The sequence below is a fragment of the Symphalangus syndactylus genome, chromosome 3 (assembly GCF_028878055.3).
Source record: "Symphalangus syndactylus isolate Jambi chromosome 3, NHGRI_mSymSyn1-v2.1_pri, whole genome shotgun sequence".
In the NCBI taxonomy this organism is placed as follows: Eukaryota; Metazoa; Chordata; class Mammalia; order Primates; family Hylobatidae; genus Symphalangus; species Symphalangus syndactylus.
This window is the reverse complement of record NC_072425.2, coordinates 129,553,180-129,574,684: the sequence shown is the minus strand read 5'-3', so window position 1 is coordinate 129,574,684 and position 21,505 is coordinate 129,553,180. Positions and strand designations below refer to the sequence as shown.

The 21,505-nt window shown below is 42.3% G+C and overlaps 1 long non-coding RNA gene across 1 annotated transcript in view; it reads right to left on the bottom strand.

Moving 5' to 3' along the window:
* Positions 1-21,505, bottom strand: part of LOC134736250 (uncharacterized) — a 144,823-nt gene that overhangs the window by 15,176 nt on the left and 108,142 nt on the right. Inside the window, exon 2 of the long non-coding RNA XR_010120149.1 lies at positions 8,687-8,773. This is a non-coding gene — a long non-coding RNA (uncharacterized lncRNA). The remainder of the gene's footprint in view (positions 1-8,686; positions 8,774-21,505) is intronic.

Sequence of the window (21,505 nt, the reverse complement as noted above, 5' to 3'; positions counted from 1 at the left end):
TTCATTGGTTGCTGATCTACTCCAGGCAGATAGGCCTTCTGGCCCTGATTCTAGGGTCACCTTTCTATCCCAAAGGATGCTCTTGCCATTCTTCTGATTCTCTGTCTTTTGCCTAATGGGCTTTTACCTGCCCAAGGCCCTGCCCCAGTCTGCTCCACGCAAGCACCGCATTCTTCACCCACTCCCCTCGCTGCCTAAACTGCCTAAATCCACAGAAGAGAATCTTAGAGAATTATCCAGGTAGTCTCCCTTTGCAGGTATCTCCATGGTCAGCCCACATTTGTATGGTTTAATTCAACAACCACTGTTACAAGGAAAACTAAAGATCTTGCAAAGCACTTTCTTTTGTCAGGGTGAATGGGCCCAGGTTAGGCAGAGGGTGCCTCTCCAGCCCCATACCCTCCTCAGGGCATAGAAGGACTTTAGGACCCCAAGCGGGAAGCAGTCCCCCCTCATAGAGTATAGAGCTGTGCACCTCCAGCATCTCTGACAGGCACTTCCACCTGGAGGCAGCCTCAGCCTGTGCTGTCCTGGGGTACTCTTTTCCACTAATATGCTCATATTTCATCTGCTTTAGCGTTTTGCTTTCCCAAGCCTCTTAATCCCTCATAATTGAATATATTTTATGCTGATGAGCAGTCATGTTAATCATGCCTCTGGGCCATGCCTAGAGGGACATTTTATTTCATTCTTTCTTGGGCCTTATGCCAACTTGCACTTTTTCCATCTCGAGGGAGGCTCTTTCTCCAAAGGATGGAATGTGAGCTGGAGGTGAGAAAGGACTCCTTGACTATCAGCCTTTGGAGACCCTGGAACTAAGTGCTAAAGGGAATTACCTTAAAGAGAGATTTTTAAGAACAGAGACACTTTTTTCCTTTTCTTGTCATCCAGCCAGATAAACACTTCATCCTGGAGCCCTGGAAATGAACCAAATGATGCATGGATTCTGCTCCAAGGCTGAGAACGCAGACTGGCCCATCCCAGCCAGGTTCTATATGTTCTGGAGGGGGGATGGAAGAAGAGGGGTGAGTAAGGAAGACTTACAGTCCGACTAGAATTCAGGAGAAGCACACACTAAGTCAGGTGGGAGCTCCCCAAAGATTAAGAGCAGAGACTAGAATTGCCTGCAAAGCGTCCATTGATCCAGCCTCTCCGAAGACTTTCCTGGTGGCCACATCGCTCTGCCGCAAGCATTGTTTCCCTCAACTTCAAAGCTTGGATTTCATTAAATTAAAAATGCATAAAGCCACAACCTTGTTTTCTTTCAATTTTAGTGCTTACAGAACTAGAAAGGATTGATATGCCAGTAATAGCAGACAAGAGGGAGAAGAATTTATGACCCCAGAAGTGCTGAGGCAAAGCAATAGAAAGAAGCATTTAAGTCTTTCTATTAAAGTAACTCATATGAAAAAGTAATAGAAGCTAGGGTGGCAGAGGCCTTACTTATTTCATCAGTGATGCCAACAGTCAGCGATTTGTCATGGCTGGAGAACAGGAAACAACCATCTACCCCATGAATGAGCCAACACTCAGCGCGGTCTGTCAATGAAAAGCTGATCATAATCTGGAAACGCTGGGATAGACGATTTAAGGACTCATGTGGAGGAGAGAGAGAGAGACAGCAGCATCACCCTCCAGGGCTGGCAGAGAAGGTGGAACTTGAATTTCATTGCCCTTAAGGTGCCAAAACTCGAAATTACCCAGTGCCAAAAGGATGAGAACGCAGCAGCTGATCTTAGAAAGCTGGAGTTTGGGCCGGGCGCAGTGGCTCACGCTTGTAATCCCAGCACTTTGGGAGGCCGAGGCGGGCGGATCACGAGGTCAGGAGATCGAGACCACGGTGAAACCCCGTCTCTACTAAAAAATACAAAAAATTAGCGGGTGTGGTGGCGGGCGCCAGTAGTCCCAGCTACTAGGAGAGGCTCAGGCAGGAGAATGGCGTGAACCCGGGAGGCGGAGCTTGCAGTGAGCCGAGATTGCGCCACTGCACTCCGGCCTGGGCGACAGAGCGAGACTCCGTCTCAAAAAAAAAAAAAAAAAGAAAAAGAAAGCTGCAGTTTGTTTCTTTCCAAGTAATAGCCCTTGAAAGTCTGGGCCAGTGAGAGCAGGTTAAACTCCCCGTGTTTTCACATCCTTCATTAACAAGGATATGGAGGACCTTGTGGGGGAACACTTTGAGCTTCCCTCCTATCTGCAAAACACACCTTTCCTGAGCTTCTCCTCTCCTCACCCAGAGAGAATGAAACACAAATACACACAGGTTTTCTTAGATTCCATGTAAACAACTAAAAAAAGCAGCAACAACAAAACCTCCTTCATTTGATAAGTATGTTTCTTTAGCATCACCTCATTTCTCCCGTTTTGCACAGATGTGTTCCTCAACCCTTTGGGTACAATTACTGGCCATGTGTCTGCTCCACCCACCCAATGCCTGAATCTCCACTGCCAAGCTCCATTCTGCTACAGTGGTTCCTGCTCAAGCCACCCCAGGCATCCAGGCACCAAGTCCCAAGGTCCCTCGGCATCCTTTAGTGCTGTCAACACTACCGGTGCTTCTTGCTTTTTTTTTTTTTTCCTCCTCCACTAACGTCGGAAACAAGGTCCTGGTTCTCCTTCATCATCTTTGGCCAATACTGCTCTTCCTGTTCCTCACCCCTAAATGTGGGAGTTTCTCAAGGTTTAGACCTCAGTGCTCAGTCCTTTCATTTCTATCTGTGCTCTAATTCAAAAATTTCATCAGCATTCACAGTTTCAATAATTACTTCCACAGCAGACCACGTTGTGAACTAGATGAGTGTCCTTGTTAACATTTTATTATTTTTTCCATGTGTTATTTCCCCATCTCCAGGCAACTTGTAATGCTGCCTGATACTCTTCCCACTTTAACCTCTCCCTAAGTTCTCCTGTGCCTCCTGCCCACTCAACCCACACTCCACCACCATCCATCACCCCCACTTCCAGGCTCACACAAACACACACATATTCCTAACACATACCAATGCATGCACATTCTGGAGTACTAGGGCTCGACTCTTTCAAGATAAGGAAAGGGGAACAGAAGTAAAACACACATGATTGAAGGATGAAATAGAAAATAAACAAATTGAATCATTTCTTTATGATCCATTCAATACCACGACCTCTCAGTTTCTTAATCTCCTTGTCTCTGACAATAATGTTCCCCCCCGCCAAACCCAGCCCTCATTCACATGGCCACACCAAGACATTAGCATCAACAAAAACTGTACGACTTTTGAAATCTCAGCTCCAAGCATCACACTGGCTGGCCATAATCTCCTATGTTTCACACTCTAGGACTACCATTCCAGAATCTCTATAACCTCATGAAGACCTCTAATCCATTGACTCCTCACATAGTGTTTTACTCTGTATTATGCTCTTCATATCCTCACCAAGGCAGTGGCAATTGGGATGAAGAGAGAGGATATTTAAGAATTTGAATTGTTTAAGGGTTGGTGACTGTTGGATGTATGGAATGAAGGAGAAGCTGACCCTTGGCATCTGGCTGAGTTTATAGAGCTCAAAATGTGAAATAGGAAATGCATGTTAAGGAGCAAGGAAGGACATGTTGAGTTTTGGTTTGGACAAGTTGAATTTGAGGTATCTGATAGACTTCCAACAGGCAGTGGGTGTACATAAGAGTGAACACAGAGATTAGGAGGTCATCAAGGCAATGACCTCCATCATTAGGAGGTCATCAAGGTACAGGCCTTCCTTCATTTGTATGACTACAGCTTCCTAATTCATCTCTCTGCTTCCAGGCGTGCCCCTCCCAACCCAACCAACATTCTAAAACACAAAATGCATGACATCACTGACCTACTTAAGACCCTTTGCCACTTCTTATTGCTTTTCACTTAAAGTTCAAGATATCCTAGGACGTTTAAGTTCTAGTCTCTGGTACAGAGCCATGCCTAATCTTCTAACCATTCCCCATCTGCTTCCAGTTTACTAAATATGAAATAGCCTTTTCTGCATTTTCTGCCTAGCAAACCCCTATTCATTCTTTAAACGTCAACTCAAATGCCACCTCATTAGCAAAGACTTCTGCTCTCCAAGGCAGAGTCATTGTTTCCACCTCTGTGCTCCCTTTGTTAGTTGTATTTACATCATATAGCACTTACCACGTTGCTTGTATAATGCAGGCAAACTCATTCCCTGAGACAGTGGACTCTTTGTGGGCAAAAATTTTGCTTTGTAACTCACTGTTTCTCCCAAAGTTCAGCAGTCTAGCACACTGTAGGTCCACCATTAGTATTGCTGACTGAGTAAGTTAGCCTTAGCCAGTGTTTTGGGCCTTGATTCATCATAGTTTTTCCTTATAGTTTCTTTGCCAGATAGATAAGAATCAACTGAAAATGATGATAAAATAATCTCTAAGAATTCTGGGGGAGAAGAGAAGAGAAAATTATGTGTTCTTATTTCTTCTTCTTTCCTACTTCCCCATATGCAAGCACACCTCCAGCTTAGATCAGATGCCTAAGAGCCTCTACGCTTCCTCTAACCCTAGGAGCTTGCACCATCAGAGATAAGAATATGGAGGCAATTTCCTCCAGGACTTGAAAATTCAGTAGGACCAGAGATATTTCCTTGGGCATCTATTAGAATTCCAAGCAACTCAGGAGAACAATTTCTATTCTCTGTAGCTTGCCAGGATACTAACTAAACAAATGTATAGAAACCCTTGAGACTTCTGACTTTGGGGATTTCTCCCCATACTGCAATTTAGCTGCATTTTGAAAGTGTATTTTATTTGTTACGGGACAGAGAGGGAACAGAGTGGTAGTCTTGAGTCTGCCCCTGTACAATGCTGGGCAAATTGTTTGCTTTTACTGGAACTAAGTATCTCACTTGTGAATAGAGGGGTTTGAACTAAGTAATCTCTAACATGTATTTCAAATTTCAAACCTTATGAGGGCTCCAACTTCCAGTAGAATAAAAATAGCTAATTGAATCCAAATCAATTCATATATCCTCCCAAAAAAGGCCTAAAAATTAACACAAGACCTAATAAAACCAGTCATAACCCAAGACTGTAGCATGGATAGGAAGCCAAGAATACTCCAAAATGCACAAGTTTTGGAAGTAAACCAAACCGTCAGAGCCATTGGGAAAATATACCAGAGAGGAGAAGGAAGCAAGGACCTGGGAGGGTAGAGCGAATTAGAAAAAAATACCACCCAGAGTCAGAAGAAGATGAGACTATGCCAGGGCCTTGGTAGATCAGAGCTCTGGCTACTAAAGAATCTATTGGAAAAGGCTTGGAGGCTCAGAGAGCCAAAGATGGTGACCTTAAGAAGGGGCTGCTTCTGAGAGAGAAGAAGATAACTTCAAAGAAGCATCATCTGGAGGCTGAGTGGCAAAGGGAAAGAAGGAACAGGTAATGGAAATTAAAATTAACGGCCCTATGGAAACAAAAGAGAATCACCAACTCAGGAAGCACTCTAACTCGTCTCCTGTGAAAGGCACCATGTAGTAAAGAAATCACATTTCATACTTCAATAAGAAGATATTCTCGAACCAAAAAAATTATGGTAAGCCTCCCACATCCCTGTCTACATACAACTGTCACCAATAGTCTGAGAAAATAGGCTAGGCACAGTGGTTCACACCTGTAGTCCCAGCACTTTGGGAGGCCAAGGTGGGCAGATCACCTGAAGTCAGGAGCTCCAGAACAGCCTGGCCAACATGGCGAAACCTCATCTCTACTAAAAAATACAAAATTAGCCAGGTGTAGCAGCATGTGCCTGTAATCCCAGCTACTCGTAGGCTGAAGCACAAGAATCACTTGAACCCGGGAGGCAGAGGTTGCAGTAGGCTGAGATGGCTCCACTGCACCCCAGCCTGGGCAACAGAGTGAGACCTTATCTCAAAAAAAAAAAAAAAAAAAAAAACAGTCTGGGAAAATAAATATTTGAAAATGAAGTGAGAAGGACAGACAGTATCTGTACAAAGTTGCCACAAAAAGAAAAAAAAAACAAGATATAAAATATTTCAGTTGGTGAAAATTCTCCCCCAAATCCAACCTGAAGCAGGAGAAAACTGTAACACAACACTTTAACCAGGATTAAACACCTTTAATCACATATTTGCACGTATAAAAACAACTCAAATTAGAAATTCAAATACTAGGAACAGAACTGGACAAAAACTCCCAGAAAGATGGAAAAGAAGAGTCAATTAAACATAGGAAATAAATTGAGGAAAAAGACAAAATCATCTTAGAATGAAAACTAAATTATAAGGTGCCCAAGGGAGAATATATTTAACTAAAAATATAATGAGACAGTAATGAAAGCCATGAAACAGTCAAGAAAACAAAAATGATGTAAAGAAGGTGCTTTAAAAATGTCAGAAAATGATTAATACAGAAGACAGCAAAGATAATTCAATAGATATAATTGAAATCTGTGAAGAAGAAAAAATGAATAGAAATAATATTTAAACTTATCATTAAAAGAAAACTTTCCCCAGATGAAAGAAGATGTGAATCTACATATTGAAAGAGCCACGATGTGCCTGAGAGTATTGACTGGAATGCTTACGTCTGAGACATTAAGCATATATCTTGATCAAACTTAAAACTTTTTCTCTACTCTTGATATTGGAAGAAAAGGTTGGAAGTCAGACTTCTTAACTTCTGCTAATGATTGAACAGCATTTCCAAGAAATTCAAAAAAAGTGTAAGCAAAAGATTTTATATCCAATCAAGCTGTCCTTTAAATATCAAGGCTAGAGGAAAAGTTTTTAGCATGCAAGAATGAAGGGAAATCTGTACTCAGAATCCCCTTCTGAAGAATCAACTAGAAATTAAGCTTCCTCTGGTTAGAGGAGTCTGGAAAACATCAAGGAAAGAATTTAGAGCAAGAACTAAATACATTAGTTGCTCTAATACTCAAACCAGGGTGGGGCATGGGTGAGAGGTCATAACACAAATGCTAAAAGTTCTTTAAAAGTAGATATAATGCAGCTCTTTTATTAAGTGAGAAAATGAAAAATAAAGAAAAAAGTAGAATAAATTCATTGACTGTCACATAGACGGGAGAGATGAGTCAAAGACTACATTTAAACCTGACAACAAAATAGTAGATGCCTAAATATGAGAAAAGGAGACTGCAGGTGCCATAGAAAGTGGAATGTACTAGAACAACCACACACATTCTTAAATGAATGAAGAAATACCAAGAAGAAAAATAAGCAAAGAACAGATAATAGAAAGAAGCACAGGAAATACAACATAATACTGACAGTAAATACAACAAAAGAACATAACAAAGTTGGGAGAGAACGTTGATCACGCTAATTAACATAAACGTACTTGTCTATTAAAAGAAAGTTGGCTCAAAGATCAAAAGCCAAAAGTATGGAGAACACAAAAGACACATCTGAAGTGAACTGATTCAAAATGCTAAAAATAAAGGGATGGGCAAGTTATATCAGGCAAATGGAAATAATAGGAAAGAAAGATTATGATTCTAACATAAGACAAAGGAAAATTCAGGCCAGTGGTCTGGAAGAGAAAGTGCAGAAATAGTCCAAATACATATGGAAGTTTAGTCTATTATAAAGCTTGCATCTCAAATCATTGAGGAAAGGACAAACTTTTTAAGAAATGGCGTTAAGACAGCTGAAGTATCTTTGAGGAGATGATAAAAGTGGCTTCTTTCTTCACATCATTCAGCAGAATAAACTCCAAATATATTTTTAAAAATGTAAAAGATGGAATCATATAGGTACTGCATGTGAGGAAACGCTTTCTAACTAGGGTTAAAGATCCAGGTGCAATGAAAACAAACCAGATTATTTAACTACATTAAAATAAACGTTAAAACAGCAAAACAAAATAAAACAATATAAAACAAAAAAAACACCATAAGTAAAGTCAAAAGACGGGTGTACAGCAGAGCTAGCACTGCTCAAAAACAGATGGAAGCATAACAAAAAAGCCCAAAGCCAGCATAAAGAGGCTCTTATTGACCAAATTTGGAAGGGGCATTAAAATTAATATGAAAAAGTGATTGCCCAGAATGAGTACAGGGATTAACTAGGAAGGAACTTGAGGAAACTTTTTGTGTTTTGGAAATGTTCTATATTTTGAAAAGCGTGTGAATCCTATGGGTGTATATGCTTATCCAAACTCAGCTGACAGTATATGTGAGATTGGGGCACTGCACTGTATGTAAATTATACCTCAATTCTTAAAAAAAGAAAAATGATAGTAATGGATTAAAACATATTGAACCTTAAAAATCCATGAGTTCATAATTATAATAAAAAACAAAAGCTGGGGGAAGAAAAGTTCTTTTCCACAGAAGAATGTTAGCCAGCAAATGTAAAAGAATTGTAGAGTTAGAAAACCTCAGTTTTTCAACCACCAACGTAATAATTGATTCAGACAAGGATAATCAATGGATGCTAAAACATTAAGTGAATGGGAATGGATTTTAGAAATTCGGACATTCGAATAGTCTCAAAGTGTTACCCAACAGGTAAAATGAAAAGTACCCTTGAAATGTCAAACTCTGGCAGACACCAACTTAACCAAATGATGGAACTTAATTAACTTCAACAGCAATGGGACAGATTGACGTTGCCTGCTTCATCCTGTGGTGCTGTTATTCAGATGCAGCCCCACCTATATGTTATGCCCACCAAAAATGCTAACCTGAATTTCGTCGTGAAGAAGCATTCAGACAGATCCTAATCATCAGGCATTCTTCAAAGGAACTGGTCTAGACTCTTCAAAAGGTAGCTGTCATAAAAGACCAACAGAGCAGAGAAACTGTTCAAAATTAAAGAAGATTGAAAAGACATGATAAACTAAATGCAATACCTGACCATAGATTGAATATCAAAAAAAAAAAAACATAAAATACATTGTTAGGATAAATCACAGACATTTGAACATGGGTTATATATTAGATAAGACTGTGATGCCTTTATTAAATGTCCTAAAGTGATCATTACAATGTGGTTATATAGATGAAAATCTTTTTCCTTTAAAGAGAGAGAAAGCAAGTAAATATGGCAAAAATGTTAATTAGTGGTAAGTTTATGTGAAGAGAATATGGGCATTTATTGTACTATTTTTTTCCAATGGTCCATTTAGAATTTTTCAAAATAAAATATTGGGGAAAATAGTGTGTTTAAAGAAATACATATTCAATTTTAATCCCAAGTTTATGCAATTCTCACTGCAAAGTATCTTTTGGATCTCTCTGTCATTTTCCTTTCTTACTGCCATGAACTTAGCTTGCAGCTCCCATCATATCATAGCCAGGAAACGGTGCATCTCAATATACAAGGCCTCTTCCTCCTCCAAAGTAATTTTTCTAAACAGAGCTTTTGTGAAGAGACACCTCGGCACAAATTTTTCCAACAGGTCCAAGTTGTCCTGGGACTAAATTCAGAACACTTTAGTCTGCCATTTTCATTAGTTCTGAACCTCTATGTCAAATTGCATGTGAACATAGCCTCAAACTTAACTCATCCAGTACAGACTTTGACATCTCCCCCTCCAGATTTTCCTGCTGTTTTCTATTATTTAGTGGCATCATCATCCTCTCAGTCACCCAGGCTGGCTTTCTCACAATAGGTTTCTGTCCATGCTTCCTATCCTGCAGCCAAGCCCTGTTATTTCCTTAAAGTCATCCCATTGTCAACCTCTCTTATGTTAGGTCTTTATCATCTCTAAGCTCTAACCTATTACCTGCCTACCAAATGGGCTCCCTTATGTTCCATAATAAATGTTAAATAATTATCTCTCTATTGACTGAGAACAATGAGGAAATGAAGACCCCAACTCTAGTTATTACCCTTTTGACCTCTTTTTTTCTCCCCAAACAGGCTTATGATATATGTCTCTCAGCAAGAAGGAACAGCAAAGCAGTTGTTTCCTGGAGTCTTAGAGGAGAAAAGTGGCACAGAATACACAGCTTCTTCACCTGGGCCTCAAATGCTCAGTGTGACAAATGCCAGGAGATAGGGACACAGGGATTAAAAACATGCAAAAAAATCAGTCTTATTGTCCTGTCTAATACCCATTTCGGAAAGCAGGGACAAAAACACAGCTGGGACATTCTAGCTATTTGAAGAGCACAGGACTTGCCTGCCTCTAAACCATTGCTGCAACATGCCTGGCATTCGTGGTGCTGACATGGGGACAGCAAGGTGGAATTTTTCCCTGTCTGGCCACCCCCTCCTGGCTATGGTGGTTAAAGCAGATGCTCTAGAACAGGGGTTGGCAAACCATGGCCCACAGGTCAAATGTGGCCCAGGGCCTGTTTCTTCTTCTTTCCTTCTTTCCTCCCCCTCCCCCTCCTCCTCTTTTTTAACTTTTAAGTTCAGGGATATATGTGCAGGTTTGATACATAGATGAACTTCTGTCATGGGGCTTTGTTGTACAGATTATTTCATCATTCAGCTATTAAACCTAGCACCCATTAGTTATTTTTCCTGATCTTCTCCCTCCTTCCACTCTCTGACAGGCCCCATTTTGTGTTGTTCCCCTCTATGTGTCCATCTGTTCTCATCATTTAGCTCCCACTTATAAGTGAGAACACGTAGTATTTGGTTTTCTGTTCCTGTGTTAGTTTGCTAAGGGTAATAGCCTCCAGCTTCATCCATGTCCCTGCAAAGGACATGATCTCATTCTTTTTTAGGGCTGCATAGTATTCCATGGTGTATATGTACCACATGTTCTTTATTCAGTCTATCATTGATGGGCATGTAGGTTGATTCCATGTCTTTGCTATTGTGAACAGTGCTGCAATGAACATACCTGTGCATGTGTCTTTTTTTTTTTTTTTTTTTTAGATGGATTCTCACTCTGTCACCGAGGCTGGAATGCAGTTGCGTGATCTTGACTCACTGCAACCTCCGCCTCCCGAGTTCAAGCAATTCTCCTGCCTCAGCCTCCCAAGTAGTTGGGATTACAGGTGCCTGCCACTATGCCCAGCTGATTATTTTATTTATTTATTTATTTGTATTTTTATTAGAGATGGGGTTTCACCATGTTGGCCAGGCTGGTCTCGAACTCCTGACCTCGTGATTCGCCTGCCTCAGCCTTCCAAAGTGCTGGGATTACAGGCATGAGCCACTGCGCCCGGCCTTCATGTGTCTTTATAATAGAATAATTTCTATTCCTTTGGGTATACACCCAGTAATGGGATTGCTGGGTCAGATGGTATTTCTGTCTTTAGGTTTTTGAGGAATCACCACACTGTTTTCCACAATGGTTGAACTAATTTACACTCCCACCAACAGTGTATAAGCGTTCGTTTTCTTCACAACCTCACCAGCATCTGTTACTTTTTGACTTTTTAATAACAGCCATTCTGACTGATATGAGATGGTATCTCATTGTGGTTTTGATGTGCATTTCTCTAACAATCAGTGATGTTGAGCTTTTTTTCATGTGATGGTTGGTATGGCCTGTTTCTGATAGTCTATCAGGTGAGAATCATTTTTTGCATTTTTAAAGATGTATTAAAGGATATGCACAAGAGACCTTCCTTACATGGCCTGCAAAGCCTAAAATATTTACTATCAGGGTCTTTACAGAAAAAGTTTACTCTAAAATCAGGCAAAGCATGAATTTGAATTCCAGTTCTCCCCTTCAGTAAGTGTGAGATGACAGTCAACTACTTATCCTCTCTCAGTCCCTGTTTTCTCACTTGTATACATAGATGAAACACTGACATTCAGGATGTTCTAATAATTAACTGAACTAATGTTTGTCAATTTACTTTATATAATTCTTGGTACATACGTACTCCACAATTGTTACTTACAATTGTGATAGAGAAAAAAATTATTACTTAAAACAATTACATCTGCCTTTTTAGGAAGACATAATTTATATTAGAGAGGATATAAATCTATATAGCTTCCTTCCCCTGGCTGAGATTAATGGGGGAAGATGAAGGGAAAGATGGAAATTTTAAACCTTCTGCCAATTATCCCAGGCTGCCAAAGAGAAGAGTTGGAATATATAATCTACTGTTTAGTAGAGCACATCAATGAGTCTTTGCATATATAAACAGGAGCTCAGATCTGAGTAGGGGGTAGGGAGATAAGTTGATCTACACAATGAAGAAGGGAGAATTGAGTTTGAAAGGGGAACCTGGCTCCCTGTTCATTCATGATGGCAGACTGAGCACATGATAAGATCTCCCCCTTTACTAAATTCACAGAAACAGCAGAAAAGGTAAAAATCATAGAAAATAAAAATATACAATCTCATATTCAAAATGCAAAAAACAGAAGGATGAGTAGAGTGGAGTATGGAGAGATATCCCTAAAAGGAAGAAGCAGAAAAGGTTAATATATGTATCACGTAGGGAAATTATGGTAGCATTTCTAGGCTCAGGATTCCTACCAAGAGGCAACTGAGAGGTCATAGCAAATGTGGGTCAAAGACAAGATTACAAAAACCCGAGCCCAATTGTCTACTCTTCAGCCCACACCCTGCATGCCTCAGTGGCTAAAGAAACCAAGCCACAAATGGGGTGGCCACTCAGGACTTTTACTACGTGGGCAAGATGGGACACACAGAGAAAAAGATAGAGTCGGGAAGGGGACATGGTTGGTTCTTGAGAGGCCACTCCATATTTCAGTGACACCTGACCGCCCCACCCCTGACTGGGGGTGGTAGGCAAGGTAGAAAGTCCACTGAATGTCCATCTCTCATGCTCAGTATTGGGCAGAAGCAACAGGGCCATGATGTGACATGCCATATCTCTGAAAACAGAGGGAGCTGCTGTCTCCTTAACAAACTAACGAAACAGAAAGGAATCTCAACCCCAGAGTAACAGTCCTCCAGGGTCAGTATACATTTTTTTGCCCTGACAAAAAGGAAAGAGTCTCATATAGTTAACAGGCCAACATCTAACTGATATAGTCATACAAAAGGGACTCTCAAAAAGCCCATATTGCTGATAGCTGGTGCAAAAGAAAAGGGATTTGCACAACAACTAGGAAGAGGGGATCCCTGGCAGTTACTGCCACTGCCTACCTGTGCCAGGGACACAAGGGTCAGGAATGAGAATAAAACAACTTGAGCCATGATATCCACATAGAAAGAGGAAGAGCCTTTCTGGTGATTAGCATCATAATAGATTTAGATGCTGACCCTATCCAATCAGCTTAATCTCTTTCCACAGGTGCCTCAGCCAAAGCAGTTTGGTCTTAATGAGAAATGTCTCCCCACTGAGAAGACCAGTGAATGAGGCCATTATCCATAATCCAAAAGTCATTTAGCAGGAAAGGGAGGGAATGTACAAGTAGATAACCTTGGCAATAACCATATAGAGAGCCCCTAGCTCATCTTACTAGAATGAGGGACCCGTCTCACGTACTCATGTGGAAATCTCTCAGTGCTGGATAATGCATAGTTGCCCCCATGCTCTATTCAGTTACTTGTATCACACTCAGCCATCCATGAACCCAGGCAGGTGGCTTCCTCGCTCACTTAAAAGTCATCGCTAGCTACAAAGTAAAGGGAAATTAGAACCAGCATCCCTGAGGTCACCACACTCCTAGTTAGGGGAGAGCTCATCACCACCACATAGAAGTGGAAGCTATCTACAAGGAGATGCTACTGTCCAGATATACCATATCCACCTAAATACAGTCATCTGTGGCATTGGCAAGATTGTTTTATTCCAGATCGAACATAACTCAAGTAAACAAAATTTAGGGTACATGTGGTTTTGATATTTTTCTTACATAGATGGTCATCACATAGATGCTTAATTTTAATGAGATCTCTATAAGCAGCTAAAAGTTGATTTTCCATAGGAGACCATCTAAATAAAGACTGATAGCAGCAGTTTGCTTGCTCAGAGGTCCAAGGATCATTTCTGGAGACTGGAAGAAACAAACTACCAGGAGCTCCAGAAGGCATATGTGTCTACATGGGTGCCGTAGAAGGTGCCGCAGTGTAATGTGCAGTCAAAGTAATAGGATATCAAAACAGATCTCACCACACCACCCTCTGCTCCAACTCAAGACCTCTTGCTGCTTGCACCTCCACTCAAAGGTAGAAGGTATATGTGAAACCTGGTGGATTGGGTACCTGCAGGAGGCTGAGATTAGAAATGAAAATGTACCATCAAACAATATCAGTAGGTGCTGAATCTCCTATGTAGAAAAGGACACCTGCAGTGGCACTTTTGCCTACAGTCCTGAAAGCATCATCCGCAGCACCTTGACAAGGGCCCAGACAGTGGAGCTGGGAACCTGGACTTTAGACTGCCAAAGAAGCCATCCTCCAAGAAGCCATCTCCTTATCTGTCCTTGTGAGATGCACTCATGAAGATCATCAAATGGTCCCTGAACAAGGACACATCAATATGCTGCCTCAGGACAACTCCTGAAATAGAGTGTGAGTTAGATTGAGAGACAAAAGGTTTCACTGCATTATACGGTGACAAAGGGCAGGACAGTGAACATGTACTGGAGAGATTACCAAGTAAAGATATACCATTGCTAGTGGTTGGGGTGGGAAGAAATAGTGAAGGCTCTCAGTTAGATAAATGGCAGTGTATCACTGGAGTGGACCTGCTACGATTTGCCTAATCATGGAGATGATATCAGGGATCAAATAAGAGGTATGTGTATTATACAGGGTTTTCTAAAGAAACAGGACCAATAGGATGTGCTTGTTGTAAGGAATTGACTCACATGATTATGAAGGCTGGCAAGTCCCGAGATCTGTGGGGTGAGTGGGCAAGCTGGAGACCCAAGAGAGCCAATGGTTTAGTTCCATTCCAAAGTCCAGTAGGTCTGAGACCCTGGAAAGCTAATGGTATAGTTTGTGTCTGAGGGCCAGCAGGCTTCAGATCCAAGAAAGCCAATGTTTCAGCTCAAGTCCAAAAGCAGAAAAAAGGCCAGTTTCTCAGTTCAAAGGCCTTCTATTCAGGCTTCAATCTATTGAATGAGGTTCATCCACATTAGAGGGAAAATTTGCTTTATTCAGTCTACTGATTTAAACGTCAATCTCATCCAAAAACACCCTCATAGAAAAACCTGGAATAATGTTTGACCAAATGTCTGGGCACCACATGGCCCAGTCAAGTTGACACATAACATTAACCATCACAGAAAGTAAAACAACATGAATTAGCCATCTCTAGTAAACAGTGAGGCTCTAAAACCACTGTTCTTTTTAATTAACTGTACAAAGAATAGAAGGGCAACAATGGTAAAACTTCAAATGAACCCCATATGAAAAGACTCACTCCACTCCCTCTCCTTTGGGAGAGAGGAAGATTCAAAAGAAGTTGTAAACAAATGAAAATCTAACTTTATGCCTATCCCAACCTAGTGGTATATAAGGGCTTCTCAATCCAGAGGAAGAGCCCTGGTAGCTGCGACATGAAGAAATGCCATGTACTAACAGGAGAACGAGATTGCTTATAACTGAAGCAATTTTAGGACAGTTTAACCCATTATAAGCAATCCTGGAAGGCCATAGCAAAGTCAGACACAACTTGAGTGCAACCTTTCTATGTGACTGATCATAGAACATGTGCATCAGTAAGGACAAAACAAATGCTGTTCTTGGCAAAGGCCAGGACCAGAACCTCTGGGAAAATCAGGCATGAATTAATAATGACCTTTCTGCATGGCCCCAGAAAGGAGATGCCACGAATGAGAAGCAAATATAATACCATAAATGGAGGCAAAACAGAGATGAACACATTGGACAATATTATAACCAAAAGCAGTGGTCAGGATTTATGAGGATGGTAAATTGAAATGTAAGTTAGATTGAGATGCGTGTCCAGATGTGAGAGGCTCTATGGTGTCTCACATCTTAAGTTTAAAGGACTTCTAGGTGCTGTTCAGTCACGAGTCCCATGTCCATGGAATGAAAGTAACTTCTACAGGAAACAACCACCTCCTTCTCCTATTAAGCCACTAGCCCAGAGCTCCTCTCAGTTCCCCCTGGGGCAGCTCTGTGAGGGCCTTGTATATAATGTTTCTACTGAGCAGCATGCTTCAGTGATGATGATGATGATGATTATGATCGCTGTTATAGTTGCTTTTCTTGTTATTAATAGCTGAAATTTAGTATTTGAAAATCTGCTCAGAGCTTAGGGCATGAGATACAGCCAGTCTCTCAAGGAGGCAGCCTGGGGAAGTGAAAAGGTTTGGAAGAAGATGGGCCTCTCTACCACCTACTAGCTGCAGGACTGTAATGTGAGTTTGCTGCATTATTTTGGGATAGCCAATTCTGTTATAGAATCAAGAAAGCGAACTGGATGGATGAAACTTATAAGGACATACAAGCATCAGGTAATTTTGGATTCATTGTGGAAGCCAGCCCCCAAGATGACCCCAGTGGTCCTAGCTCCTTGACCCCGGTATATTCCTTTCCCAGGCTGGGCAGGGATGTTCTGCATAACCAATAGGATACTGCAGAAATGATGATGTGTGACTTTGGAGGCTAGATCATAAAGACATTGCTCTCTCTCGGACTACTTGCCCTTGGGGAAGAGAGCTGCCATGCCATGAGGATACTCAAGCAGCCCTGCAGAGCAGTTCATGTGGTGCTACTGCCATCACCAGCTCCAACTTGCCAGCCACATCCAAGACATCTTGGAAGCAAATCCCCCAGTCCCAGTTAAGCTTTCAGATGACAGCAGCCCTGGGTGACATTGTGACTGCAACCTCATGAGAGACTCTGAGCCAGAACGACCCAGCCAAGCTGCTCCCAGATTCCTGACCCACAGAAACTATGATAGATGGAAAATGTGAATTGTTATTTTAAGCTGCTAAGTGTTGGAGTATTTTACTACATAGCAATGGATAACTAAAGCTAGCATAGATAGAAGGCAAACAAGCAGCTTATGAGGTATAGGCAAAACCCATAGGATGTGTGAAGTGTAGATGATGAGTGAGTAAGCAGCTTGTGAGACAGGCAGAATTCATAAGATATGCTAATTATAGAAACTGAGTTAGTAACCTGTAAGACATCCTAAAGATATATACAGTAAATGGGACGTATAATAAAACAAATCAAAGTGTTATCTACTAACTATAAAGTCATAGAGATAACAAGTCATAATCATGCCATCTCTGGGCTAAAAGCTTTATCAACTCTAGATCAGCTACCCATTGATTGACACCCACATGGTCTCATTTTGGCCCCAAGTGCTCTGTATAAGAAATGCAAATAAGGCCGGGTGCTGTGGCTCACACCTGTAATCCCAACACTTTGGGAGGCCGAGCTCGTGGATCACCTGAGGTCAGGAGTTCGAGACCAGCCTCGCCAACATGGCAAAACCCCATCTCTACTAAAAATACAAAAAATAAGCCAGGCATGGTGACAGGCACCTGTAATCCCAGCTACTTGGGAGGCTGAGGCAGGAGAATTGCTTGAAGCCTGGAGGCAGAGTTTGCAGTGAGCCAAGATTGCACTCCAGCCTGGGTGACAGAGCGAGACTCTGTTTCAAAAAAAAAAAAAAAGAAAGAAAGAAATGCAAATACATTCTCGACTGTTCAGAAGGCTAATTGGCAAGCTGTAGCTATAGCTAAGCATACTTGTTCTAGCCCCTGTATTCCTCCTATCAGAGAGCAAAATTATGCTTTGGCCCAAGAGACCTTTGGTGTGTATTTGGCCTTCTTGCTCAAATCTCAGTTGTGATCCTCATAACCACATCATCAGCAGGGAAGGCTGATGCAGCAGAGAGAGGGAAGATACACAAGCTTATATACCCCAGGAGCCAAGGAGTATGGACCTTCCACCTGGCAGCTGCCATCCGAAGTGAGTTAACCTACCCTATCCCTCTCCCTTGCTCTTGCTTTGGGTTTTCAACAGATTTAGTAAACTGTGAGTTTAAGCACTTTAATTTGGCCCGTGAATCCTCCTATTCTGACACCTCTGACAGAACTTATCTAGTAGAGTACGTAGAGGCCACATTGCATTAAGGTAATTTCCCACATTCCTGGGATCTTGGAAAAGCCACTTCACTACTCTGATTCTCAACCTTCTCATTTAAAAACAGGAGCTAATACTACATGCTTGGCAGTACTATAAGAATAAATGAGACACTTGGGAGAAGAAATAATGGAGTGCCAGGCACAAGACAGGCGCTTACCAAAAAATTATTCCTTCTGTCTTGGGTGACCCTGTAACTGTCTCTATCCTCAGCCAGGTCATCCACTAAAAGAGTATTGCAATACCTACCTCATGGTTGCTGTGAGGATTAAATAAGGTAACATTTCTGAAAGTATCTAGCACAGGACCTTGGTAGATGGCCAATCCATTTAAATTTTGTCTTTCTTTCCTTACAAATAAAAAAAAGTATAACAGCTGCCTCTGAGATATTTCAAAATTGTGGGAAATCCCTCCATACCCATCCCCAAGTCAGGTCACATCCCTCATCTACTCCCCTGCCTCCCATTCCTTTGAAGGGTTAGGGCTTTTTTTCCTTAATGGAGAATTACAACTCATCTTGGAGGAAGAAACCAAATGACTTAAATTCACCCTAACACACAAATGACTAACAATAGATCCTTGCTCAGAGGGAAAGATTTTATTGGGAAAGGGAGGAGGGAGCAAGAAGACAGGGTTCAGAGGAAGGGCAATCAGAGGTGAGAGTAGAGAAAGGCCTCCAAAAGGGAGGCCCGGATACAAAGTCATAACAGAGACACACTTAGCCCTGTGGGTCTGTCAGGACAGGCTAGGCCAAGAAAGCCCTTCCTTCAGACAGTCCTTCTCAAAGACAGCCTCTCTCAGCGAGAACATCGTTCAGAGAGCCGCTCCCAAAGACAGCCCCTCTCTTAGAGAGCCCGTCTCAGGGAGCACCTCCCTCAGAAAGCCCCTTCCTCAGACAGTCCCTCCCAAAAAAGCCCCTCCTCGGAGAGTCCCTTCATCCAAGAGCTCCTCTCAAACAGAGTCACTTCCTCAGACAGCCTCTCTTGAGAGCCCCTCTCTCACAGATCCCATCCCTCAGAAAGCCAGTCCCTTGCAGAAGATGTGAAGCCCTTTTCAGGTGCAGGAGTCAACAACCAAGAATGGAGCGAGCATTCGAAGGAAAGGAGTTGCGACAGCACGAATGGTTCATCTCCCCGAGAAAGGACCGCCACTCTCCTCTCCTTAGGGCTTCTCCTTGGCCTCAGGATAAGGCAGAGGATTGTAGGATTTGCCACTCAGACCAAAACTGGCCTTCCAGAGTGGGTTTCAGGCCTGATCAACAGAGTCCCAGAGCTGTGTGGCAGCAGAGAGGGAGACTGCAGCCTGCTGTGGGAAGCACGTTAGGGTTTAGAGGCAGAAGCTCTGATTTCAAATTTCAGCTTCACACCTTAACAGGGCTGTGTCCTGCACAAGTCTATAATGTCTCAGTCAGCATCACCAGAGCAAAATGGCGGTCATCACACTACTTGCAGAGCAGATTTGCCTGGCAAAGCTTAAGCCTTCCACCCCCTTCACCTCATGGTCCTGGGAGTGTGGGGAGTTTCTGTGTGGAAGAGTGTTCTGGGGGAAGGGGAAGTCTGGCTGATGGGGATGGAGGGTGTGTGTGTGTGTGTGTGTGTGTGTGTGTGTGTGTGTGTATGTGTGGAAGTGTTTCTATATAAGCATTTCTGATAAACTGCTTGAAGAGATCTCAAAAGAGACCTGACTTTCTAGGGCTCTAGTGATTTTGCGTGTGTGAGATTCATTTTGTGTCATTCTGAATCGAGATTCACTTTTGTGTTTGTAATTTTATTCTCTTTTTCTTAAAGCCACCTCCCTCTAATTGTACAAGCTTCAGACCCCACAAAGCCTGGATCCACCTAAAGTCCTCAGAGGGATTAAATGAAGTAGCCCCCCAAAAAGTGATCAACTCACCTAAAAGTAGAAATTGATGCTTACTAAATCTGATTTGGTGGTCCCTTCTCTCCATCTGCCCACCCAGGTGAGGTGGGGTAGGAAGAGACAGGCAGCCCAAGAGGCCTCCCCCAGGTTCAGAAACAGATTACAGAGTTGGCAGGGAGTCTGCTGCTCTCCCGCCAGGGCCCCTCCAGTCAGACAGGGCCAGATGATGTAGTGACTTTATTCAGTGGATAAACATCCAATTCAGCTTGCTGGAGGCCCCCCAGCCTCACATTACTGTTGACACAAAGCAGATTCCCTTTCTCTAAACCACTGTTTATATTTTAGCCAAGTGTCCTACATAAATCTCAGATCCAACCATCAGACTCTCTGGCTGCTACAGAAATGATCAAGACCAACGAGAGAAAACAGCCTAATAAGGAGCTTACAGAAGGAGCTGGGGGTATCTCTATATGAAAGGCTGCCTTGGGGGCATGGACCAGGCAACCCAGTTCTGAGGCTCTCCAAAACTGGGGGCCAGCACAGAGTTGGAAGCAGCTCCAGCTAAAATAAAGGGTCTTTTAAAGAACTGGGTCTCAACCAGGGCACCAGGCCTATGAAATATACATTCAGTTCAACTCAGGTTCACAGAACATTCTCAAGTCCCAATTCAATCATTCTAGGAAATATGTAGGCTTGGTTCCCGTTCAGACTCATTTTTCAATAGGTGTTTTTTTTCATAAAAAAATAAATAGAATACAAACTTTGTAATAATAGCTTTGTGGTTCCATAAATTAGTATTAGTGCTTGGTTAGAGCTCAGCACGGTTGTGTGGTAAATTGTGGTTTGGGGTTCAGGGTCTGGCTGAGGTCCCTGATTTGAAGGCCTCAAAGCCTGGAGAGCTGTGGCTTAAAAGGACAATGGAGAAATCTTTTCCTAGCAGTAGGAGCTAGCAGCTGAATGCACTTCATCTGGACTCAGCAAGGGACAGTTCAAACACCACTCCCCCAGCTGTAGCTTTTGGGCGAGGTCTCTATGTCTTTTCTGCCATAGTCCTGTGTGGATCATAAATGGCCTAGCCCAAAGTAGCTGTTATTTTAAAGAATAATTAAAAGAGCAAGAGTAATCCCTGGGGCATGGAGGAGGGGAAGAGAGTATCTTTATATTCAGACGTTCTGGACTTGATTATAAATCCTTGAGCTTGGCTGCTCCATGGGGACCACGCTTCTCTAGGCTACCCGTCTACATGATTAACTGACTACTGCCATCTAGTGGATATGGAGGCCTTTGAAGGTCTAATGACTAATGGGCAGGATGTTGGGCATTGATCTTAAGAGAAGCTATGCTTAATTAGGGCAGCAGATCTTAGGGTGGCCTGTAGGTAGGATTATAGATCAATCACCCTGGAATATCCCCATAAGCAATTTCTCTTTTCTGACAGAGATTAAAAGAGAAGAAGAGAAAAAACTCAGTGCCTATGGGTCATCAATGTTCTGAAGTTTATTTGGCAATTGAATCAAAACTGACATTCTGAGACATACAAAAGCTCAGTGTGAAGACTACGGATAACAGCCTCACTGCTGTATTCCGAGAGGTCCATGCTGACTGCTGCAGTAGCCAGACTGGTCCTTGGGCATGGCCGGGGTGGAGGGAAGAAGCCCTCAGCTAGCAAACAGAAAT